Source organism: Streptopelia decaocto (assembly GCF_964273445.1).
Source record: "Streptopelia decaocto genome assembly, chromosome: 5".
Taxonomy (NCBI): Eukaryota; Metazoa; Chordata; class Aves; order Columbiformes; family Columbidae; genus Streptopelia; species Streptopelia decaocto.
In genome coordinates, this window is record NC_138659.1 from 19,488,595 (window position 1) to 19,502,223 (window position 13,629).

General features: G+C 38.9%; 1 long non-coding RNA gene across 1 annotated transcript in view; it reads right to left on the minus strand.

The window, feature by feature from the left end:
* Window positions 1–374: 374 nt before the first annotated feature.
* LOC309440178 overlaps window positions 375–13,629 on the minus strand; it is a 40,378-nt gene continuing 27,123 nt past the window's right edge. Inside the window, exon 5 of the long non-coding RNA XR_014184147.1 lies at window positions 375–511. This is a non-coding gene — a long non-coding RNA (uncharacterized lncRNA). The remainder of the gene's footprint in view (window positions 512–13,629) is intronic.

The window sequence follows — 13,629 nt, forward strand, 5'->3', positions numbered from 1 at the left end:
AGGAAAAGCAGGAACTGCAATCACAGGGCTGTAGTTTGTCATTCTAAACCCACAGCACTGTATTCCCTCTCCCTGAAGCAGGGACTAGCAGGTACAAAGCAAACCAGGATACCCAGCTGCCCTTTACTTCAGCTGTACTTTAAAGCAGCTGCTTTTTAGTGATGCTGTGAAGAAGACTTTACATACCAATGTAAATACATTTCAATAATGACATTAGGTATTTAAAAGATCCCTGTTACCACACTGTGGAACTACCTCTATCTTCTTCCTACTTTTGGCCTCAGCTACACCTTGGAAGAGTCTGTACAATACCTGTTTGAGGACAGGAAAATATTGTCCTTGCCATTTCCATTCTGCAGGTGACATGCTGAGGCACAGAAGAACTTCTGTCTTATTCAAGAAGTCCCTGGTAAAACGAAGTACCTAACAGATGTCCAAAATCTTAGAAAAATGTTTTCATCACAAGGATCATTGCTTCTTCCTGCAGTGGGAGCCTTCATTCCACCTTCACCTATGAAAGAAACAGCAAAGTTGGATTCTACAAGGCCCCTAAAATATTTCATACTATATTGTTATCATTGCATTTACCTTGGACCTAACAAGAAACTCAAGTAGTATCAGTCACCAGTTCAACAAAGGAAACAAACAAGGAAGAGTGTTGGAGCACAAACTTACTGTCCTAAATCAAGGAAAGCAAAATACCCACTAAAGGCTGCAAAGGAGCCTCATGCTCTTATGAAAGCATTATACTAAAACACTCCACTGCAATTTTTGAAGAGTGCTACAGTTTTGTACAAAAACCTGTTCGCATGAAGAACAGCTCTTTTATCCATGCACAGATTGCGGTGCACATGATCTTGTTTGTGTGTTATTTATTAAAATTGCAAATATCCACTGCTTGCATGCAGCAGTGAAGATGCACATTTGGTTGCCTGTTTGGGGTTTTTTTTCAAATGTAATCCTCTACCTTTGTTCTGTGTTGGGGAAGGTGGTTTATTGAACATGGGTCTTGCAGTCAGAAACTCCAGGGCCAACCACCAGTATCCCATGTGATGCTACAAAAGTCCCCAAGAACTCTCTACTTCGGCTGCCCTTCTATGGTATTTCCTACCTGCACAAAGCACTGTGAAAACAAAAACACATGAATGACTGACAGGTGCCTACATATTATGGGGTTGATGGCTGTATGAGGCAGAAAGAGAATTAACATATTCAAAGAGAGGATTACAACATGTTTCTTGTTTTTTCCAGCAGCTGGGATAATGCAGAAGTAACACAAAGGGTCATTCATGACTGCTCAAAGAAAAAGTGACATTCAAAATAGAAACAAGGAAAATACAGTCTTGCAGGCATATATCATTAGCCTTCATAAAATAATGTTTTTGTTTGTTTTTTTAATTCATCTGACTGAAGTCTCTTTCATAATTAGTGAGATACAAGTCCCACGTAAATAGACACACCACAGAAACAACTATTCCTGCTGCATTTGTACATTAATCAGTTCCCCCGTTGACTGCTAACTGGTGGCATGAGAGAGAAGTTCTGCGCAAGGCTGCCAATGGTGGCAGTGACAAAGCCATGCAATATCACAGCTCTTTAATCACTGAAAAATCCATCCCCTTCCTTTTTGAATTCTCCTCTGCACGATGCCACCATTTCAGGGTTACAGTCCTCATGGCAAGCACCACCAGATCCATAAACTAACTTCACAGAGTAGTGAATTGCTGTTGCTGTTTCTAGGTTAACGTTGACAGGAACTAACAGAGTCTTCAAAAACATCATAAACTTTGTTTTAGTGCTGACACACAATTGCTACACAGTACATTGCAGGAGCACAGAGCTGTACAAGCAGATCCAGCACCAGTCAGATAGATGGGGTTTGTCATCATCTAAACCCTACGTCTAACAGGAAGGGGGTGGGGAGAAGAGGAGAAAGGGAGAGAGGGAGGAGATGAAAGGGCAAAAAAAACCCCTACTAGCAACACCTTAGACTATAGCATTTCTTGTACAGACCTGACCTGTGTTATGTACAGCAATGTAACCTTGGGGAGGGGGAAAATAAAAAAAGAATCAGTAAATAACTTGGAGTGCTTTATAAGCGAACAACACAACAGCACTGCTCTGCACTGTCATCGGGGATACTCAGCTTCATTCATCACTGTAGTCTCCCATCTCTCTTCCCAAGTCAATTGGGACTCAAACTGCAGTGGAGAACAGCTCATTCATCCATGGGGGAAAGCAGCATGCTCCACATTGCTAAGGAGTTTCCTGTGATTCTCAATGCCAAAGTATATTATCATTTTCTTGTGACTCTCAGAAATAAGAGGGCATTTTTTAAGCCCCTTTAATGTTTGTTTGTATTGGAAACACAGTGGAAGAGCGACCCAGGCTGCTAACAGACCTCTAGCAGCACTAGCACATGCATTCTATTTGCAAACTTAACTCTGCAACAAATTCTGAAGCCTGCCAGAATGGAATTACACACACAATGAGGTGCATTTAATCTATCACGGATTACCAACAGAAAGGTGAAAGCTAGTTGGTGAGGCCTTTGAAGGGAATAACTTCAAGGCCTCTTTCTCCCAAAAAAAACCCATGCAGGCAAGGTCAAGAAACAGCAAATGGGAAAGTACTTGCCAGAAGCAGAAGAAAGAAAAAAATGTGCAGCCTTCAAGCAGTAGCATTGACTTTATTCAATATGGGGGAAAAAAAAAAAAAAAAGAAACATATATCCTCAAAAAGAAGAAAACCTCAGTACAACAAAAATAAGTTGTATTTGAGATGATTTTTCTGTGATCATAAAAGTGATATGTAGTAGTAATAGCTGCTAAAAAGGTTGTTCTCCAAAGCAATCTGGCTTGGTCAAAATGCAGAACATTTCTCCAGCACATCCTACTCACAAAAATAATTACCAGAATAACTGAAGACAAACCATCATTGTAAAGTCTTCTCTTTTTTATTCCTTGGAAGTTATTAATCAAAACCCCCAGCAAATGGCAGGGAGCCAGCAAAGGATTCTGCAGAGTCTGCTCTGCCCCCAGTTCCCGGGAGCGGCACGCACAGCTTGCAGAGCGCAGCGGGGGTGATGCAGCTCATTCAGACCTGTGTTATCAACTGCCACTCCCTGATCTGGGTAAGAGAATATTTGGTTTTACACAATCAGACATTTGCTCAGTCACTCAAGTTTTGTGTATAGAGCCTGCACGTGACACTCAAAATCATTAGCATGACTTCTATGTCTCTGTTTGCACAGAGCAAGCAGCAAAGCACAGCTCTTTAATAATACCATTATTATGTTAACAAACTATTTCTATTGTAATTGATAATGCGGTCTCCATTTTAACAAGTTCCACCCTTATTTTTTTTCCTACACACAAGAGACAAGGTATAAAAAGGCAGTGCAGGGACAGTGGAGATAGTGCTGCCACCTTTTGCTCACACATAAAAAGTGCTAGAGAAAAACTGTCTCTTTGTCACAGTCAGACTAGGAGTATTGAAAACCTGATCATAAATTGCAAGCACAACAGGGACCACTTCTGACATTATGGTTTTGGATCCCAATTACTATGCATATTATATTATATTATATACAAAAGAAGAAAAGCTTTTGTTTATACTGCTGCTCAAATTAGTTCTATTTGTGCAACTTAAAGATAATGATGAATTTTGATCAAAGGTTATGAAGTCTTAAGCTTTAACTCCAAGGACAAGTAATTAGCAGTAAAGTGAAATTGAACTATTATCTTTTTGTAAAAGCAAAAAGAATGGTAATGATCACAGATGGGGTGGGAAGAGAAAGAAAAGGAAGGCTAATAAATCAATAAAAGAAAGTCTGTACAACATAGTAAAATTGGAAGAGCTTCCAAAGGAATATACTTACTAGTGAGTAATTTCCATATATTTTACATTCTACTTTTTTAATATAAATTTTATACTGTGTTCACCACTTCTAATTTGTGCTTTTATGTAAATCTAATCAAAAGGGCAACCAGGCAACACTCCAATCTAAGTTAAAATTTCTCTTGCAGTGTGCAGTGAGTTTGAAGTTACAGTAAAGGGTTTTGCACATTGCTAGTCAAACCCTCTTCAGCCAAGCAACCCATATCAGACCCCGCTGCACAATCCATAGAATAACTTTTTCAAGTGTTGTTTTGCGGGCAACTTAGTATTCTGAAAAGGCAAGAATTTGTTTTCTTTTTGGAAAGGGTATGATGGATTAAATGGCAGTTTCCCTGTAACATCCTATCAATGGACCCACACTCAGCTTTAAAGTTTACATCTAGCCATCCTTCATTCAGCCTCAGGCTTTCTTCCAAGACCAAGCAAAACTGTGGCAGACAGCTATCTTCTACAGGTCTATTTAGACTGCACTGTCACTTATTTCAGAATCACCCCAAATTGTCCATGCAAGCAGTATTCAGCTCCATGGGTGACCTAGATCTCTGAGAAAATGTATCATATACCATTATCTGTTGAGCTGCCCCAGTCCATTTTTGCTCCTTACTAGTCCTCCCCTCTGTCTTTCCTGATTTGAAAATTTTGCTTAATACAAAGGTTTACATGTTATTTTTTCCACTTCCATTTTTAAGTCAATTATTCAGGTCAATGCTGGAGAACCTGGAGCCTCTGCTCAAATCTTCATGGATTTCAATCCAAAGCAAACAGAAGTTAAGAGACATATGGTTAAACAGCTTTTTAAACAAGCCAGAGGTTTTAAGAAACACATACCATGTCAAGTAGGCATAGGACCCTGTCCATGTTGAAAAGTAAGAAATCCTCCTCTATGATGCTTAAGGCTCTAAATAATCCACTGAGGTAGAGGCTTCTAAAAATCTGAGTTTAACTTCACAAATTTCTGATCATCATCCTTGTAGTAATAGCTCTCAGCACTGACAAGTATTGACTCATGAGAAATATTTAGGATTAGTCCATTTGTCCTAAAGCAGTAATTCCAAGTGGTTCAGATTAGTCACTAGAACCCCCCTTTATGAAGTTTGTATGTATTGCTAAAACTGCGTCCATCTCACACAGTTAGCAATGTAATGACTAAAACGCTGTCCGGCACAGCAAGACAATGAGTGCAAATCCAAAAGAACTGCTGGAAAATTGTGGCAGCTAGACACCACTTTCTCTTGCCCATTTTCTGTGCAAATCAATCTGTCACTGTAATTTGGGCAAGGAATGGTTTGGGTAGTTTAAAGAAGATACATGGTGAAGTGAAACAGCAAATGAGCAGTTATGGAAAACAACCAGCACATGAAATCAAGTGCTTTGCCACCATGCTGTTCGTTGCCTCACAGCTCACCTCCAAAAGGAGGGGCTCCTGCGAAATCATGAGAAGGCAGAAAAAAAAAGCATTATAGACTAGATTTAAAAATATGCACATAAGTCTGAAAGAAGAAAAAAAATTCCTGCCACAACAAACACAACCATATTGATTCACAGTTTGAGGAAGGATGGGGGGCTTTTCCTTTGGCTTAAGGGAATCCACACCACAGCCAGGTACTGCTGCTGCCAGCCCCAGGCACACAGCACCCAGAAACAGTGTCTCCCTCTGGCAGGAAGACTTCAGTCTCTCTGTGGGATATTTGCATCTGAAAAAGGGGCACACGGTATTTCCAGCAGGCGACTCCTCCTCCATGTTAGTGGAATGATGAGTTGCCAGGCTGGTGACTGAAGGGCCACGCTCCCCACCCCCCCACCTCACTTCCTAGGGCTATGCTGGCCCTTGGCATTAACATCATCCTGAGGCACCGAGACCCCGAAACATTCCCAAGGCAAAGATGCAACTACTAGGAACACGGCCCCTGGCTCGCAGTCATGGAAATTAATAGTAACAGAGATTAAACTCATTCAAAGAATAAGATAAAATGTTTCCACCAAAGATCTCAGCTACATTTCAAATCATCCACAGGGCCAAGGGGTAATCAATTTACCTCTATTTCACACCACTTGGAAGGGCAAAACTAAAGGTGTGGGACAAAGACACGATACAGTCAAATGCATTTGACATTTAGTACAGTCCAATATAAACCAAGTAGATGTTCCTGAAAGCTTTTCTACTTCCCTTCATTTAAAACTACTTGAGGTACAATTTGAGGATGGTCGTAAAAACATTCCTTCATCATTGGTTTATGTTACTTTACTAAATCTTTGAGTTTTAGCATGCTCCAATGAATATAAAACTCTGCTAAAAGCCCATCATAACAGCCCTCCTACAGGCACTGTATGAGACAGAATTTCTGTATGCTGCTACCTGATCTTCTACGAATATTTTTGTTTATGAGGGAGTATAAAAAATTCTTGTACTTCCTTTAGTGTTTGAGATTATCCCAACTTGCTGGAATTAAACTAAGACCAACACTCTTGTAAAAAAATTATTACTTCATCCAGGACAGGTATTTCATTTCTGTGGCTTCAAAACAAGCATCTGCCACAAACAAACAACAATAAAGAAACTTCACTAACTTGAAAGTATTAAAAAAAAAAAAATGAAGAAACCTACATTTGTATTGGATTATTGGGCACATAGAAATAAATAAGAGCCAAATGAGAATAACCAAACTAAAAGGCATTTTATAAGAGTTATGTCAAGTAATTTGCTCCCTGCTGCAAGCATGACATATCAGCTTTGTCACCTTTTTTTCCCCTCTAGTACTTGTTTAAAAACAAAAACAGTTACTAACTTGTCACATATTTTTAAAAAGTAATTTGAAATAATTGCATAAGGACAAATAGTCAACAATGTTAACCTTAGACTGAGAAGTGCAAATTAATGTGCTTTGTATTTATAATGCATACAGATGAAGAAAGAAAGACTATCTTGACCATTTTACTATACCTTCCCATCCCTTTCCCACACCATGTAGCTATTATGCAAAGTGGATTTTAGTGAATATTTTTTCCCCTTAGGAGGCTGCTTGCTTTCTTTTTTTTTTCAGAGAAGACTGAAAGCAAGTTGCAAAAATTCTAGCATTCACAGTCATGTCAGCATTGCATCCTAAAACTCTTCATTTGATTTATCATTGTAACTTAAAATACTAATGAATTTCTTTTCTAATCATATAAAGTTCACAATAAGCACAGAAGAGGCAATCTGATCATTCTTATTTACACTATTGCTTTAGACCTTAAGCATTTCAAATAGAGAGGAGAAAATATGGCAAAAACTGCCTTCTTGTCTGCAGTATTTACATGCTTTACATAGTTTAAAAATATGTAGCTTATTAATGACTGATTTTTCAACCTCTCCAATAAGGTTTTTATTAACATGACAGTCCTTTACGTGCAAGTGTCAAGCAATTTCATGCTGTGCATGTATCCTTTATGATGTTTAATATAAAAGATAGCACAGTATTTATATCCCTCACAATAAGAGAATGGATTGTTTTAAGGTTATACAGCCCAGTTGTGATAAAGAAAGAAGGAACCTTACAAAATGATAAATATTTTCATTAAAAAACTTTAAAACTAAAAGTTCAAAGATATGTTCTCCTCTCTTATATCTTGTCAAAACATGACTTAGGACCCAAAACTAATCTACTTTCAATTTTATTCCATATTTCAGTGCTGTCATAGTACTCAGCAGAGAGTATTGGAATACGATCATTTTTTATTTTGTTGATGTTACCGACAGCTTTATTTCACAAAGCAATCTTATACTATGTCTACCACTGGCAGGTCACAAAGGTCAAATAGTCTATCCTTACAGGTAGAGAGCTTATTAAATGGCACGTCTATTAAACCCAATGGACAACATAAAGAAACATTCCAGCAAAATACTTTTAACGTAGTTCAGTGAAGACACAGTCAAAAGGGTATCAAATCATTTGAACTGAGACCAATAAGAATTTTTTTTATAAGTATCTTCAAAATTATGCTTCTTACAAAGAATTTCAAACAGACAGTAGGAGAAAGACCTACAGAAAGATGAACTTTGTCTGTGCAAATATTTACATTGTATTATGCATTGACAGCTGCACACTCATAGCACATTTAGTGCTGCATAGCTTACCAAAGATAATTTTCTGCTTTCTAGGATTGTTATTTAATTAAACATTCAATTTAAAATAATCACAAAATTTATGATATATGATGTCTTCTTCAGCAGTATTTGTATGCATGCTTTACACACCAACACGGATCATCATCAGATAACTCTTCAGCAGAAGCAATGTATTTTAGCTATTTGTTTTTGAATGACATAAATAATCACAGAAATGGTTTTGGGAAAAATTCAATTGCATAAATCAGAAAAAGTCACTCAAATAAAATCCTTATATAGTATCTTACAAAGTCCACATAAGTCTTTTAAACTAAAAGGGTGCATGCTTTGCAAGACCAGAATATTTAGGACACATAATTGTGATTTTCTCTCTCTTTCTGGCATAATTTCATTACTTCACTATTTGCCAGTTACCTATCTTATGTTGTTACCTATTTGCCCGTTACCTATCTTGCTATTTCTATATTTGTATTTGCATGATTGCATTTACGAAAGAATAACAAAAAGACATCTTTGGATTAGGAACCTATGCATTCAGATGTTCATCTTCAGACTTAACCCTTGCAGCTCAAAGAAAGTATTCCAGTTGCATTTCTAAATCATACATACATAGCATACCTGCATAGCTAAAACTCTGAACACTGATATGCAGCACCTGTGGACTCTCATGTACAGTTTATTAGATACAGTACTTGGTCTACTGTTATCCAAAGATTCACCTAGTCAGATAATTAATAAGATACAGAAACATAAAACATGAGTTGTTAAAGTTTACAATTACCTTCCCTCACAGCTCCATTCTAAATGCACTGTCCTTGCTTTAACACATAGTAAATCATCTACCTAAACGTATTTGCACCCAATCATTTTTTAAAGTCACAATCTTTGTAGTGTCAACTTGTCAAGGGTCAAAGGGAAGAACAGGCAAGATTCCCAAATCAATCTGCTTGTAGAAACTGTCTCATTTCATTTCAAATTACCTGCTGTGGCTGAAGCAGGCTATGGACAAACTGCCTTCCTCCATAAACCATGACAGCACAGGTCGAACTTATGTGATCATTCATAAGGGGCAAGTCATGCTGGGTCTGTCATTAACTACTTTTAAACTGCTGTGCAGGGTTAAGTGATCTTGCAGGGCAGCAGCAGATATAAATACTATTTGGACAGTTTAATGTCAGGTGACAACTCCTCTGGGATTAAAACCATGTAACCCAATACTAGTGTTATCAATATAAGGATTAAGGTACTTTGGGACTGTTACTTGCACTCACAACTTTTCATGTGTTTTGCATGTTATTAAGATATCAGATGCATAACATAACACCCGACACCATCTTCCGTGGAGGCATTCCTGGTTGGTTAAGTGTTGCCCTTGCATGACTGCTCAGTCCAGGAGAGGATACTTCTAATCTAGAATGTAAATATATTGCAGCAACTAAAAATATGTCCAGCTGTGGATTCATGGGCAAGGATAACTGTTCAGAACTGATTCTCCTCAAAGTCAGTCTGGTCAGGTACCAAAAGTCTGTATAAAGCAAGGAACTTAGGCAGTTGTCTGCTTTCAAACGTGAGAGTGGATCTGTTAATTAAACCTGCTACATAGCTAGCCAATAGGGATACAAAAGGATCACTTTGTGCTTCATAAACTATAAAGTAATTACTGCCTAACAACTTACTTTGTGCTTCGGTCATTTCTCCTCTGGTCACCATTATACTGATACACTCATATGAACACGAAAAGTACTTGTTAATAATGAAAAACAGCCATCATCTTTTTCAACATCTGTGGACAGAAAAAGCCAGAGGAGATTTGTTGGACTAGTGAATTAAGCTGGTCTCAGCTTAATAAAAGCTCCTAAAGGACTACATGATTTGTCCTGATTCTTTCTTTACCATCATATTCTTATTTAATGATTGCAGACTGAGATCACAGCATCCTTAATGCATTTGTCTTCCATCATGAAGTAGATGGGTATTTTTACAAGAATGTGCAGGAAGAGACCAGTACTCCAATTTGCTGGAGACAACCAACTCTTTCTCATCTTAAGATGCACTACTCACTAGCATGATATATATGCAAAACCATATACGAAACAGCACACTAATACAAAGGAGCTGATTTATCAGTGTCTCATAAAGCACAGCTGCCAGTAGCACTAAGAAAGAAAGAAGAAAACCTTAATCTAACAAAAACCTGAGCTTCAGAGCCACCATAACTTAATGGAGGACGATGAAGGGATCAAAAACACATATGCTTTCAAAAAAAAAGAAAAAGAAAATACCAATACAACTTGTTCAGAATTGAATGTCACTGAGGCACACACAATGACACTGGGTTTCAGACATCAGCTTTCCAGTGGGAAAGGTGAAGTGCAGCAGTTCTAATACAGAACACCAGCCTGTTGGAATTACTGATCGTCTCTTCCTTTAAACTGAAATTTGCTCACTGATCACTTAGTGCTCTTACATGGCATCAGACTTCCCACCAGCATTTTTTAAAGGACAGCAGTATATATCCACATCCACCACCCCCTTTCCTTGGCACCACTAGCTGCCAGCCCCCAGCTCCTTCCCTCCAGCTCCAAGCTTCCCACTGAACCTTCTTGACTCTCTTCTGAACAGCAGCCAAAAGGATGTCATCAACACTGGAGGATGGGAACAAACAGCAGATCACACTTTCCTTATTCCTATGTGTATAGCCCTCCACATATGCATAACATGTATTTAGAAGCTATTCTATGTATCCACAGGTCTGGAAGGCCCAGATCTCCTGGGTCCGGTTCAAAGCCACAACAAATCAAGGACCTTGTCCATAAGGATACAGAATATCTATCCCCATCCCTAGCACTCCAGGCCTGTCCACCTATTCACCGCACAGAATCTCTCTACCTGTACAATTATTTTCAGCTAAAAAGAAAAAATGAGTTGGAAAATAAGCAGCTAACCTGTTACACAAAATGTATCATTAAACTGAATTACTTAACTACTAAAACATCTGAGTCACCACAAACTCAATTCAAAAGAATTACCTGAAAGTTATCATTTCTGCAATAAAATTCTTCCCTTGAACTGTAAGCCATGGAGTGAAAGAATAACATTCAGTATCATCATGATACAAACAAGTAACAACCATGTTGTCGTTGAGATACAATGATGAGCTTAACCTACCCATACCTTACAGCATTACCTAGTTGGTGGAAATAATTGAATTAATCAGATCAAAACAGGAAAAAAAAAAACCTTCTAAGAATCCTTTAGCTTCTAACAGTATGCTCTAAATTAGAGTAAAACTTGTGCTGATTCAACGTGAGTTTACTCCAAAACAATGGGCTATGACTCCACTGAATAAAAACTATTGCAGGAATTTTCACGACCCCTCCATGAATGCCATCAAGTCTGTAGTTCCTGAGGGCTCACTCCTTGCCACGTCTTTTCTTTCAGGAGGAATGATTACAGGATCCAACAAGTTTCAAACCTATCCATATGCAGATGTCAGCAAGCTATGTACCTTGTTAGTAAACGGGAACAAGTACAGTCACTTCGATAACACAATATTAAATTACAATGAACATTTGAATTAAAAACAGATGGCACAAGCTTGATTGAGAAATCAAGTTGCTTGGCAGCACAGTGCAATATGAGGAAACACCAGACATTAACTTTAGTAATAAAAATTATTCCCTTAAATGAATACTGAAAAGCAACTTCATGTAAACTCCCAATTCACTTTGGTATGTCTTGGACGATACTCTATCGTACGTACTGCGTAATAATTTAAAACAAACAAACAAAAAAAACCCACCAAACCAAAACAAACAAAAAAACCACACCACCACATACACATCATAACCATGACTGTTTCCCCATGTGAAGGCAGAGAAAACACATCTGTTGACTATTTTGTAAATCTGCCTTAAGATTTTCATTCAAACTACAGAAGGCTGAAGCTGATTACTTTCACAGAATAAGCCAGGCTTTATGCTCTCTCAAAGCCAGAAATCATTGGAAGGAAAATGCAATGGAAATATGGTATTCAGAGCCTCTGAAGTCAGCAAAGAGGAACAGGAGCACAGGACCCTTCAGCTGGTCGGCACCTTTGCCCCCGAGTGTAAGGGCCCTGCTATAAATGCTGCTGTTCGAAAAACTCCAGCTGCAATTTAAATGATTTCTACTATCCCGATCGCCAGGAGCTCAGGTACTGGAAAGCCTATCCCGGTGGCTGGGTCACCTGCTGTGGCCGGGCAGCCTGCGCCTGCCCCCCCGCCAGCCGGGCCCAGGGCCGTGCCGAGGGGCAAAGCCTCTCCTGCCCTCCCGGCCGGGCCGCCGCCCCCGCCCGCTCCCCCCGCTCTCCAGCTGCGGCACTTAGCAGCTCGTCCCGGCCCTCGCCCCCACATCTCCATCTCAAAGGGCGCATGCGAATGCGGACCCACTCCTCTGAGCCTGGCACCGGGGCTCCGCTTCACACCGGAGGGAAAGGTGAGCTCACAGCTGAGAGGAGCTGCTCGGGTCACACAAAGTGACACTGATGCTTAAACAGGGTTTCAAAAATAAAATCCATTGCCGCAAAAACAAGTAAACATTACAAAACTGAAGAACAGCCAATTTTCCTCTGCTGAGGTTTTTTCCAAGACTATTGTTTATTAAATAGGGAAAGCTTTAGTATGGGCATATAAACTGCTTAAGTCAAACCAATGCAGACTCATGTGTTGCCCTTATTATTTTTGTTTTGATGGGCTGGGCAAAACTGAATTACATGTATGAATCACACTATTATTTTTAATGAAACAGACCTTGAACTTTCCAAAAGGAGGAGAACACACCAAAAATTAATTTGGGGTAACTAAAAATAAAATCCTTCCATTCAGCATCTACATGGAGTGAGTTCCTTTATGCCATAGCAGAGATTAACCACTCCAAGGAGATGGGTCCTAAAAATATTAGACTATGTACATTAATGATTCAAAGCTACATGCTTCAACAAAAAAAGAAAATTTCAAGTGCTGACACAATTAGGGACAAGAAGTTAACCGGAATATGTTTCTTTAATCAATTTAACATGAGACATGCTGAGCCCTTGGCCCCTGTGTGTTTAGAGCCACGCAGAATTCACTTAATTTGGTTTGTTGTCTACAAAAAATTTTGAACTTCCACTAATTGGGATGTCAGGCTGCTTTCATGACACATCAAACAAGTATTTACTTCAGTCAATGATGTCTCAGAATCACCCCAAATAAGACATTTCTCCCAGCCAACAATTTATCTCCCCCCGCAGTTTGCTCATTTTTGCTTTTATCTCACACAACCACTCAGCTGACATTGCTTTAAACCCTCAGCTGCTTTGCTCCCCAGTGCTCCCTTCTGCCATGCACTGCAAAGCCATCTCTCACAGTGAAAAAGTGAAATGATATCAAATCCCCATGCAGTCAAAAGGAAATGCCAGGGCCAGCACCCTGCAAGCAAGCATTTTCTTCACATGGAATATGTATTATTTTGAGGAAAAAAAAAAAAGTTAGATGCACACAAGTCTTAATTTAATGAAGAAATTAAATACAGAGATTTAGTCACCTGAAGTCAACAAAAGAAAACAGTTTCTCTTCAAAGACAATCATGAACTTGTACATAAG